This window comes from Meleagris gallopavo, chromosome 4 (assembly GCF_000146605.3).
Source record: "Meleagris gallopavo isolate NT-WF06-2002-E0010 breed Aviagen turkey brand Nicholas breeding stock chromosome 4, Turkey_5.1, whole genome shotgun sequence".
Classification (NCBI taxonomy): domain Eukaryota; kingdom Metazoa; phylum Chordata; class Aves; order Galliformes; family Phasianidae; genus Meleagris; species Meleagris gallopavo.
This window is the reverse complement of record NC_015014.2, coordinates 55,420,022-55,432,202: the sequence shown is the minus strand read 5'-3', so window position 1 is coordinate 55,432,202 and position 12,181 is coordinate 55,420,022. Positions and strand designations below refer to the sequence as shown.

Here is a 12,181-nt window from a genome sequence, read left to right as displayed (position 1 = left end):
ACAACATGACAAAATATTTCTCATCTTTTTACTGCTGCCAGTAGCATTTATAATACGTTTCATGGGAGACTGAATTGAGACAAAACAGCTGTAGGTCTGAGTAGACTTCTCTTCAGTGGAGAATAGAAATATTTGTAGAACCTCCCAGTTGTCACCCATGATGATGGATATGGCAGCAGTCAGCAGAGATATTCCTTCATGTTAGATATAATAAAATTTATGTCAATTATATAATTGACCAGGTGTCTCTAGCAAGCAGCTGCATGTTAAGGAAAATGTCATGTCAATCACATTTGGCTTGTATTCAGAAAAATTAAGAAACTACTGGGGTATTGAGAAAATGTGATGAGGATAAAGTTAACATTTCATCTCTAGGAAATACCTTTAATTTTTCAGGTTTAATTTTAAATTATCCACGAGAAGAATAGAAGAGCATATGCTAACATCTTGGACAAAGCTATGGGTACTATGCTGCTAGTCCCAAAATAAAGTGCATTCAGGTTTAATATTTGGCTTTAAAAAAACAAGTAGAGAAGATAAACTGAGCTGTGATCTGGAACTTCCAGTTGTATCTTCTGAAAAGCAGATCCTCTTGTATTCCTTGAGTTCTTAAACCAGTAGCTTTTGACAAAGTGATTTGTATTAGTAGAATAAGTAATTTCTAAATGTTATTTTAAAATTCATGTGCTAACAATTTACAAAAACATCAAATCTTAACAGTCTTTTCCTTTGGTTTCAGCTATTTTGATTCAGATTCATACTTACTTATCAGAATTTCAAAAATTATTACCAAAAAGTGCATTAGAACATGAGGATATTGTAAGCCTGTTTAGAAATGCACATTTTAAATTTTTATTCTTGACAGCTGCAATCACACCAGCTTATTGATCCCTATCAGGTGGGATGCTTTGTCCAGCACTCCAAGTATTATGAACCATTCTGAAATGATTCACAAAAACTTGTCTCTCTATCCCTTCTGTAAAATAAGCATTGTTGGTTTTGAGACTCCTACAATCCTTACTCTGGTGAGACAGGCCTGGATTGAGCAGTGTACAAGTTCTCTATGGTTGGCTGTTGACTTATAACTCATTGCAAAGGATGTTTTATGTTCCTTCTTACTACAGCAGCATTTCTGTTATACTTTGTTCTGTCTTTATCTTAACATCTGATTACATCTGGTAATAGGACAATTAGGAAGATGCTACTGCTGACTTGAATTATAAATACTCTTATAAATGCGAAAAAACCTTACACTCACTGTTCAGCTGTGCTGCTGCACTGTATGCTCAAAGCCAGGAAATGTCAAAAATGGCTTTTATTCTGCCCTCTGGTGTATGTGTATTACAATACATTTTTTAATTACTTGATTTCCGCATTTTCCATTTAACTGAGTGCAAAAACATACTATAGCTAGGAATTCCAGTTGCAAATATGAAACTTATTAATAGTTTTTGTTGTTGTTGTTGTTCTATTCCTCTACAAATTAAATGACCAGGATATTTTGGAGCATGTTCTCTAAATAGTATGAACACCTCAGTGGAAAACAGCCATAATGAAACTAAAAATTCATAGCAAATAGCACATGTGAAAATATATCTTTTCAAAGTAAATGCTCTTTGTGTCATTAATATTTTTGATGACTTCTACCTAATCTTTGCCAAATACATTTGAAAACAGGACAAAAATCTTCATTTCTAATTTGATTCAGCAGTCAAGAAATGTCTCTTTATGATAACGTTATAAAAGGTGGCTTTTGTATTATCATTGCTGTGTTATTGCTATAATTACTGCACCTCCTAATCTCTAAGTTACATTTTTATTTTCAGAACATGTATTTAGAAAAGATGGGATTTCGTTTCTGCTTTTGTCAGGTAGAGGATTAAAATATGTAGAGGTGGGTTCCTAGGTTGTTTTAGTATTCATACTGCCCTCTGGACTGCTGTCACTGGCACAGCCCAGGGTCAGTTCAACATATACATGTTGAAGTTGAAAATTAGATAGGGAGGATGCTGCTGGTAGACAAAGAATCCTGAAGTTAATTGAGATCAGCCTGGTTCAAAGGGTCTTGCCCAAAGTCATATTGCAAATCTTGAGCTGATCAAGCCGCAAAGCAAGGACTGTCTAATCCAGACTGTTACTTTTAGCAGTGGGAAACCGTTCTAGCATGGGCTATAAAACTGAAACACAGGAAGCACTAAAAGCTAAAGAAACATCTTCATGTCCTGGCTTCCTAGAAGTTCCATGAACTGGAATCTGTTCAGTTGTTATACTCTTTTCAGCTACATAAAATATGATTTATTGAATTCCAAGTGCATTACTAGTAATGCTAGACAACATGCTTGACTGCAAGTTATACTGCGTTGTCCAAGCCTGAGAGATTTTTGAGAAGATGAGAGAACATAAATCTTGCCCAAAGAGATGCTTAGCAGGTACTAAACTTTCACTTAGTTCTTAAAAGATGAGATCTGTTTCATGGGCTACAATGGAATTTCAAAGCTGAATTTCTTGTTAACTGTCCTGTAAATAAATGCTTATTTCTTGTGCCTAGTAGAAACTAAAATAAAAGATTCAAAGTAAAGGATGTTTAGGTAAAGCTTGAAAAAGCTGTATGAAACTGTGAATAAGGTAACTGAAGAAATTTGCCTTCCAAAATTCCTCATTTTCATGATATTTAGATGGCTAAATGTTTTAATGAGCAGAAAAAACTTGTTCAAGTAGCGTATATCTCTGTGGGAACTGTTGAGTCATGGCCTGAATGACTGATTGAGCACCTGCAAAAGGGACCTGGTCAGCCCTGGAAGCACAGGTGAAGGCAATTCAGCTGTGTGACCAGAAGGGCTGGAGTCTGACTGCACCTCTCTTAGACCTCAGTTAAGGGTTGACTGTTGCTGGGGAGGATCTTTTTCTGGATTTCCCTCTTTAGTGGTATTTTCCCCTCTGAGCATAGCTCTTTGGACACAGGTGACCAGCCTTTTTTCTTTCCTTTATAATACCTTTCTATTATGTTAGTTGCTTTGTCTTTATATTTCCTGTATCACTTTTCCATATTGGATTAATGTTTTTGATTGTTATAATATCATAAATTAATAGCATCAGAATTGACTGAATAAACGGAAGGTTGTTAAGATTCTGTTATGCTGTAATATTTTTGATTATATTTCTAACCTGCTGCCATAATCTGATTACATTTGAGTTCTGAATGTTGTGTCTTTTCTGATGTGGTTTTTTTTTTTTTTTGGAAATTAAGATTACTTCATTTCTTGACAGTGAATTAAAATACATTGTAACAATGTATGCAATCCCTGATTTTACTGTTTATTTTCGTTTTTGTCATTTACATTAATTACAACAGGGAAGCCTGATTCTAATCTTAATGCAGCATGTACTTATGAATAATAATAAGGTGAAGTATGGAGGAAAAAAAAAGTGCAAGCTATTATTTTCAGCATCTACTTGTTCTAATTACAAAATGCTTCTGCTAAGATCATTTCTACCTAAGAAAATCCCCTGCTCAAAGGTCACAGTTCTACACATAGGCAAAATAAATTCCACCTATTCCACTTCCTGGAGAGTACCAAATGCTCTTCACTAGGTGAAATTACATGCTTGCTTTCTTTCCTAAGTCTCTGCTGATATGCATGTTAATTAAATGTAAACATCAATTGAGTCTACCTTGATAACATATTTACCTTTCTAAAATGTTTTCTTGGTGGATTTTGTTGGTAAGGGAGTTGCTGAGCCTGTGCTGAGTGTAGTAAAATAATTTATTTAGGGAAAAAAAAGATCTTCAACATTAATTGTTGATAGCTGAATGAAAGTAGGAAAACTAACTTATTTCTACTTTTTTTTCTAGTGCCTCAAGTTCTCATCTGTAACAACACAAATCCAATACGCCATAAACATGTTTAAATGGCCTTTACAGTTTTACCAGCCTGAGGTAAGAGAATGAGTTATTTAATCTCTTGTCTGGATCAGACTCATTAGGACTGTAGCATATTTTCCTCATTCACAAATGGCTAGCAGAGACCTGATGTCTTGTTTCTCAGGGGCTCTTAATTGTGTTACATCTGTTTTCTCAAAGTAATCTCTTCCTTGATTATCTGTACAATGTCAGAATTCCTTCCTCTTAAATACATACATCTTTACTTTCCCTGGCTTACATGTAATGTGGAGAAAGATACTTTTGAGGGCTATTTATCTTCTGATTATATTAAGTCAAATTTTCTAGTATATATTTTTTTTTTTTGAGAGATTTCCTCACTGAATGGCCCACCCACAATTTCCTTAAAACAGTTAAGATGTATTTTATGGCAGGTTGCATCTTCATTTTGGGGTAATTTAAAAAGTGAGCCATCTGATGCTCAGTTCTCCAAGTTACAAAAAATCAGATACTTCTGTCTGAAGAAATGCTGTGAATCTTGGTCTGTGTTATAAATTGGCCAAAGACAGCATTGAGTAATGCACCAGAAAAAAAGTATCTTAAGAAACAAAACATACCTGCTTTTTACAGTTTGGGTTAATGACACTGATTTAATCACAGCAGCAATGATTTGGCCCTTCCTGCCAATTCATTATCTCAGAAAAGTTAGTAATATATAAATCTCTAACCGAAACTAATAACTGGAACCTTAGAGAACTTTTCGGGAAACTGAAACACACACATGCCCATGTAGGTACATGTAACCATATAACTGACTACACCTTGTGTAAATGCTACAGAGAAACCATTTTGGTTTCCCAAATCTCTGCTGAGTGCCAGCCAAATCTGTGGTTTGTTTTGTAGGGATATATCATAGTCTAAACTATTACTCAGTGTGAGTATGGGTACTAGAAGGAGGCTCTGTAAGTAATTATGTGGATGTATTATGATTAATAAATAATAACAACAATTATTGAAGATGGTTTAACCAATAAGGTCTTTAATAAATGTTTAATACTTTAAAATCTATGGTAAACAAAACCAGATGGCAATATAGCATATTGCCAAGTCCTGATTGTGCAGTACTGGGTATGCAGTCTTATTAGAGCTAAGAGTCCAAATGAAATACTTTGAATGAATTGACCATAAGAAAAAGTAGTAGGACCATATTTTGTTTGTGACTTTGCATGACTATGTAGTACTTATATACACCGGAGTAGAAGCATCTTTTTTTCTGGTCACAGATTAGTTTATTGGAATTATCTATATGTTTGAGATAGGTCACTTGAGCTTATTTCTTTTAATTCTTAGTTTCAGGGTGAAACTCAGTAGCTGAATGGGAATGAATATGATCCATGTCTAAATGAATCCTTTGAAAACACACTACTTTTTTTTTTTTTTAGATAAATCCATACCTATCCTACAGCTCCTTGATTCTCTAAGAAAGAGAAATATCTAGTTTTGTTGCTATGGTTAATTTGTCTCTGCGTAGAAGATTGGTCTAGGTTCCATGTTTTCAATGCATTACATTTAATGGGAGTTGTGACACTTTATAGTGAGGTAAAAAAGCTTAGTACTGGAATCAACTTCTTTCTGGTTCATCTTTCTTGCAGCTGTGGTCTGAAAATGACTGAAGTTTATAGGTGTGTTTCCATTGACCGAGTAGCTTTGATATTACCTTTCTACTTAGAGTAGTCCTGTGATTGTGACATGGCTGTTCTTTGACAGCTGAGGAGCTGCACTGTATTGAGGTTGTCAACATTCTCTTTAGATTAACTTAAGTCTGGTTTTGTTGGGCCTGCTCCCAGGTCTTACTGACAGTATTTTGTATTGACTGTGTTTTTTTCAGATTGTCCCTATTGTTCTTAAGTGTAAGTTAAGTATTTAGTCTGCAGGAGTGATGTAATCTTTAAGACAGAGGAACAATGACTGTTGATTTAGTATGTTAAATTGTACGCTGTTTGCCCCATGAAATATATCAAAATGTACTAAGAGGAAAGAAAGGAGCTCTTTCTCATTAGATAGAAATTGATTAGAATCATTTATTTGAGGAATATAAAATATAGCTATTGACAAAGGATCAGTAGTCTACAGGCTAGGATCCAAGGTCCAATTTGTAGTTCAGCTACAGGTTTACTTGAGTTGACTTTTGTCTTACCACACAGGAAAAATGTGCTCTTGTAACTTGAATCTGATCTAAGTCAAGATCTGAATAAAAACAAGACAGCTTGTAATTATTATAGAAGTTAGAAAATCTGCAGGCTGGTCTTTTTTTTTCCCCTGATAACAGTTCACCAAGTAATGAAGACTGTGATTTATAATTCCAAAGCCTTTTTACAGCAAATAAGAGGAACTCAGTTCTGCTATGTTAAACTCAGCAAAAGTAAGGAACTTGATTTGACTCCAGCTAAAGCACTGTAGCTCCTTCCGAAGGAAGCAGCTGTTTCGATTTCAACAGCTGCACCCTTGCTATATAGGCTTTTAAACAAGGAGGAATGGAATAACACCTTTTCTCCTCATTTCTCAGCCAATTCTCTTGCTTGTACTAGTAATTACATGTAGCTGCCCTTGAGAGTTCTTACAGGGCTCATTCTCATCGTCTCAAGGGAAAACCATAATTTTGCTTAAGAACAGTGACAGACTGTTCTTCATATCTTTTCTCAAGTTAGCTTATGTATGTTGGCAGTCTTGGATAAAATTCTGTCCTTTTGCCCATGGTAAAGACCAGACATATTCTTTTCAGCTGTTTGGTTTTTCAGCTAAAGCTGTACTAGCAAATTTTGAATGTAGCTGCAGACTGAGTCTGGGCATTGGAGTTGGATCTCTTAACCCACAGCTACATTTGAATCTTCTGTCATGCTTTTGGTCTGTGTTCATTAGCATCTTTATAAACTACTCCTGGGATTATTTTAGGAGTGAGCACTGGCAGAGGACCGAGAGCAATATATATAGCTATGAAGCAGACAACTAGTATTTTTTTCGTTTTGTATTTCTTAAATAGCTTTTAGTATAATTGGGATAACTGCAGAAGAGGTATGAAAAGGCCAGTGAAGTAGAAGCAGACTCCACAGTGAACAAAGCTAAAAGGCCAGTTTGTCAGCACCTGTAATATTCCAGAGCTCTAGAGGCGTCGGTGCTGCCATCCTAAGCCTCGGCAGGGGCATACGCTTTAACACATCTCCCTGAAGCTAAATCACTTATTTTCTGCATTACACTCTTCTAGATCTTGTTGGCCAGCAGAATGAGAGAGACTTGAAGTGAAATTGAATAAGCTCCACTAGCTGTAATTGACAGCATGGAAATGAAGCTGAACTTCCATGGAACTACTCAAAACTATTGTTGTGCTTCACTGTCTTTTCTCTTCTGTACTGCTCTTGTACCAGTTCTGTTTTCAAGGTCATTATGGCATTTTTATAGCTGCCACTCAAAGAAATAACACAAATGCTGTGGTTACGGTGGCCACAGTAGCAATTTCAGTTGTTTAAAAAAGTGAAAATAAGCAGAAAGTTCAGTTGGTCAACAGCTTATTTATCTTGTTATCTTCAGATGATGCCTGAGTCACATTTCCTGGAATTGATGCATATCTATATATGGGCTGAATCCAAGACAGAATTTGTGGATTTTTTTTTTTTTGTAAGAGGGAAACAGCTAAGCATTACACTTGTGTCTGATCGGCTATCATTCACACCAAATTAAGAGTGGGAAACCTTTCAAAAGGTAAATTTTAAAATGTAAAGTATTTTGAAGAACAAAATAAGTTGGTTTTATCTTTCATTCACTTTCTGAAATCTTGTGAATTAAATAGCTTATATGCCATTCCTTGCCACTCGTGAAGTTTCATTTATGAAGGATTTCTCAGTTTGGCTTTACATGGCAGAAGGTTTCTACTCGAGTTGTAGTTAGTCACATGTAGATTTGAATATCATTAAGAAATCTCTATATTTCTTCCCAAAGCTTGTTCAAGACTGCCCTAAAGCAAGTTATTCTAGAGCAAAATGATGATGAAATGTGCACGCAAGAAATACTATCATGGCATGATTTCATAATCCCTTTATGCTGTTGTGAGTGACTTAATGAAGTGTGGAGAAAGATGGTATCATTAATGAAATGGAAAATAGGTTTCCCACCTGTAAAATGGGGATAATCATTCTCACTTTTCCTAAAAAATATTAATAGCTGTTTAAAACCAGAGTGCATTTTTTTTTTAATTATTACTGCTAAAAGATGTGGAAAATGAAATATTTGGTTTAGGCTTTTAAATGAACATGGAACAAATACTTTTTAGGGCTATCTGAGTAAAGTTTGAACACTAACTGGATTAGAATCTGATTTAATTAAATTATCTGTATGAAAGTTAAAAATTCTTTTGGGTGAAGAATATTCCTTTATTTGTAGTGATTTTATTTACTGGATAAGCAGAATTGAAAAAAGGAGTAATGAATTCAAAGAATGAATGCTTATGGGAGCAATACATAAAGGTTAAATTGATCTCTGAATGAATTCAAACTTTAGAAAGAAGTTCATCTATATCTGCTATCTAGATAGCACCTGAGGTGTGACTTTAAGTGCATGTACTCATGCAGAGACTAGAGTGGTCTCCTTAGTTTAGAGTAATACAGACTAATCTAATGTGTTTACTTGTCCTGTGCTTTAACTGAGCCACCACTGAGATCCCTTTAGCTTTGGAAGATGCATAACTGTTATATCACTTGAGTATATTCAAGTTAGTAACCTTGGGAGAGGCAGGAGGACCAAAGTGGCTCTGGTGTGGCTCCAGGGTTGCTGATGTCCTCCAGATGTGTTGAGAGCAGGCACCTTAAGTCAGGTGGTGGGTTACATCTGAATGAGGCATCCTGTCACCCTTGGAGCTGAGTAAGCACTATCTTCAACACCCTGAGACCTTAGGATCATAATTTCTGCTTATTCATTTTTACATGAAACCAAGTATTTTGCTAATTTAAAAGAATGTCTTATGTGGGTGAGTAGGTACATACACACATATATTTACACCCTCACGAACATAACAAACTCTTCACTGATTTCAAAATCCCAAAGCATTTAAGAATAACAATTTTGTACTTATCTCACACACAACAAAGCATGAGATTGAATATTTGATTTAAATAATTACAAGAGCAGTTGGAAGTATTGTTTTTACCATAGAAGGGCTGTGATATTCTGTATTCTAATTGTAAAGTGTGTTTTGAAATGATCAAATCTTCTGTGTGGGAATACAGATTGAAGCAAAAATGAGGATTCAAAAATATGTTGATTTTTCTTAGTGTAGGTAACCTCGTTGTGTTTGAATTACACTGTAGTTTTCAGATCTATATTACATTTGTGAATACTATAATGTATTCACATCAGAACTACGTGTGTAATCATATTTGCTGGCTTTGTAGTAAATTGCATTTGGAGTGAGCTAGTGATTAAAATATAGCTCCTAAAAAGTACTTTTCATTAAGCTTAGTAAATATTCTAGATGTGTCGACTTCAGATGATTAATTAGTCACCTGTATCACAGGAGAAATAATTCTTATTTGAAACCACTTATAGAATACTGAGCTTTTGGTGTACAAACTCCTTGCCACAAAGCATTTCCTGAAGGGGCACCCACTGCAGTATTTTTAAATACTATTCTGAAAAATATAATTTAACTATAAGGAAAATCTTATTTAAATATAGAATATTCTGAATGTGATCATTTGTCCTACAACTCCCTTTAAGAATATGTTCTTGTTCATAGAAAACCAAGTGTTTACTATCTCACAGACATCCTGAATTAACTGGAACTCTGGAATTAGAAAATTTCTTGCATTAGAAGGAGGGACAGGGTGACAGAAACCTTTCAAAGGGAAGAATATGATGCTTAGCTGACCCCATTAACATAGGCACAACTTAGCTTCACAGCAGTAGAGTTGTGCTCCTAAGAGATGGTAAGTACAGAAAAGAAAGTAATTTTGCTCGATTTATGTACCTGTAGCTCAAATACACATTAGATCTTGGGTATGTCTGATTAAGCTCTTGCAAACAGTGTCTTTCATGGGGTTGCTTTCTGTAAATGTGATTCACTTCTGATTCTAAAGCAATGAAACTCTACTTACTTAGTCAGTGGATGAGAGCTAATAAATTCTGCTTATGGGGGAAAAAAGTGTTTCAATCATAGAGATCGAGGTTAAGAGCATTATTGCAATGTATGGGCTGATGGCAAAACTTTGGTCCCTGTGGAGCCATTTTAACTCCAGTGGAAGTAGGGATCAGCCCTGCTGCAAGTCATTGTAATTAAGCCTCTAATCTTCTAAAGGAAATTAAAGACAAAGGCTTTTATGTAAAGTTTTTTTTGTAACTGTAGTTTTCTGCTGTGAGGTTTCTGCAATTTAATTTAAGCATGAACTACTTCAATCTTTGCTCATATAGCAGCTTGACTGCAGTTCAGCCCTAAGATCTCTGCAGACAGGGATCCCAGGAGAAAAGACCTGCATGAAGTATCTCGAGAAAAGATTAAAAGCTTCAGTAATGTTCCATTAAACCTCATTGCTTTTAAAATAAATGGCCATTTCATTGCTCTAAGACATTTTACCTGTAGACATTCGTTTGGTGTCTCATGTTTTTAAATGACTTTGCCCACATTCTGCAAACCTAAAGTCAAACCTAAAGATGTTACAGGAAAAAGGGATTAAGGAGTAATACATATAATGTCTGGTAAGATCAGAGTGAGTCAAGATCAAATTTTAATTGGTCATGAAGGTTGGTGTGGTTTTGGGATGTTCTTGTAGCTTTGTAGGTATCAATTCATTAAAATAATTAGATGTGACCTGGAAACTGAAGACATTCCACCTATGTCTCTTTGAGTTGGTCAGATTAAATTGTGTGGGTTTTTTAATGAGCACAAATGGATACATGCAAAGTATTTTAATGGAAACCTGAAACCACACACCATGTTCCTGCTTGCATGTTTTATAAATAAAGCATTAAAGCTTTAAATATACTTAAAACTCTCAGATCTTTCAGTCTAATCTGATTCCTCTTTTAAGTGAATTTAGGTGAATGAACAGTTTTAATGTCAGGACTAAATCTACTGCAGTAAGTCTCAGTTTCACTGATATTTGTGTTAATTATTAGTGTAGCAAGCACAGACCCTGCTAAGTAATTAATGTATCGTTGTTTCAGGCAGTATAAGAAGGGATGCAGATGCTATTTCATAACAAATAGAGATATATTATGCTAATGTTTTTAGCAGTGTGGGTAATAAATTGTAAGGTCCACTTCAACTGTTGCTCTGAAGCTCTGGGCTCATTTGAACCTTGTGCTCAGAAAAAGGGTGATCAAAATACAAATACCATGGGGGTTTTGCAGGAAGTTACAGTATCTACCAACATCACAGACTATGTAGGCTCTCTCACAAGTCATGTTTCTATATACTTGAACCACTCAGGTAATAATATTCAGGAGTCTTTCTTCCATTACCTATTGCTTTTCTGAAGGCAGCAGTCAACTATTTTTTGTTTCAGTTAATGAATTGGGAAAAGTGAAAGGCAATATAATCCCTCTGAATTTCTGTGCTTTCACTTTCATCAGAAATTACGTCCAAAATTCTACCTACTAATCTGTGAAGTCTTTTCCTCATTGTGGTGTTTATATCTATCAATCATTGGTTTCAGTGGGAAGGAGCTGCTACAGAAATCAGTCTTCACAGGAAGAGAAGTGATCTCATAGACAGCAAAGGTCAGTACCAAGATAGTCCAGTTACCTGGGATGACACTGTACATTTGTCCATTTTCAGTGGGCAGTCAGTGCAGAGATTGGAGCTATGCTGTCATATCTCCTGGTGGCCTCAGCTGGCGAGTAGTTGTTTGTATCAGATGGAGTTTTCTAAGGAACACTTGTTTCTCTGGTTACGTTGCAGTAATCCAGCACAGGAATAAAGTATATGGTTATTCACACCAGCCAACCCACTTCTAAGGCTGACCTGGCAAAGAGCTCTGGTCAGCTCAAAGCTGGAAAGAGTGCTGTATTTGGATATCCAGCTATGAACTGACTTAAAAGGCTTTTAGGAAAAGCCTCTAATATAAGGGAGCATTATGCAGTAGGCAGTTGGTAGCAGGTGATTTCTACTTTGTCCCTCATATGTGATGAAAGTTCAGAAGTGAACAACTGATATTATAAAATCTTCATAGCCCTAGCTGGTGGATTCTGCCTGGGCTTCATGGGTAGGTGCTGTGTTTAACACTTAACATATTTAAACTGTAATATGTTTTCTCT

General features: G+C 35.5%; 1 long non-coding RNA gene across 3 annotated transcripts in view; it reads left to right on the top strand.

The window, feature by feature from the left end:
- The first annotated feature begins 2,858 nt into the window (after positions 1-2,858).
- The window catches only part of LOC116216589, a 26,600-nt gene continuing 17,277 nt past the window's right edge, over positions 2,859-12,181 (top strand). The window contains exons 1-3 of one of the 3 annotated variants that reach the window (XR_004159686.1): positions 2,859-2,961; positions 3,854-3,937; positions 11,581-11,644. This is a non-coding gene — a long non-coding RNA (uncharacterized LOC116216589). Of the gene's footprint in view, positions 2,962-3,853; positions 3,938-7,142; positions 8,273-11,580; positions 11,645-12,181 lie in introns of those variants that run through there. The other 2 variants (XR_004159688.1, XR_004159687.1) reach the window with 2 other exon arrangements.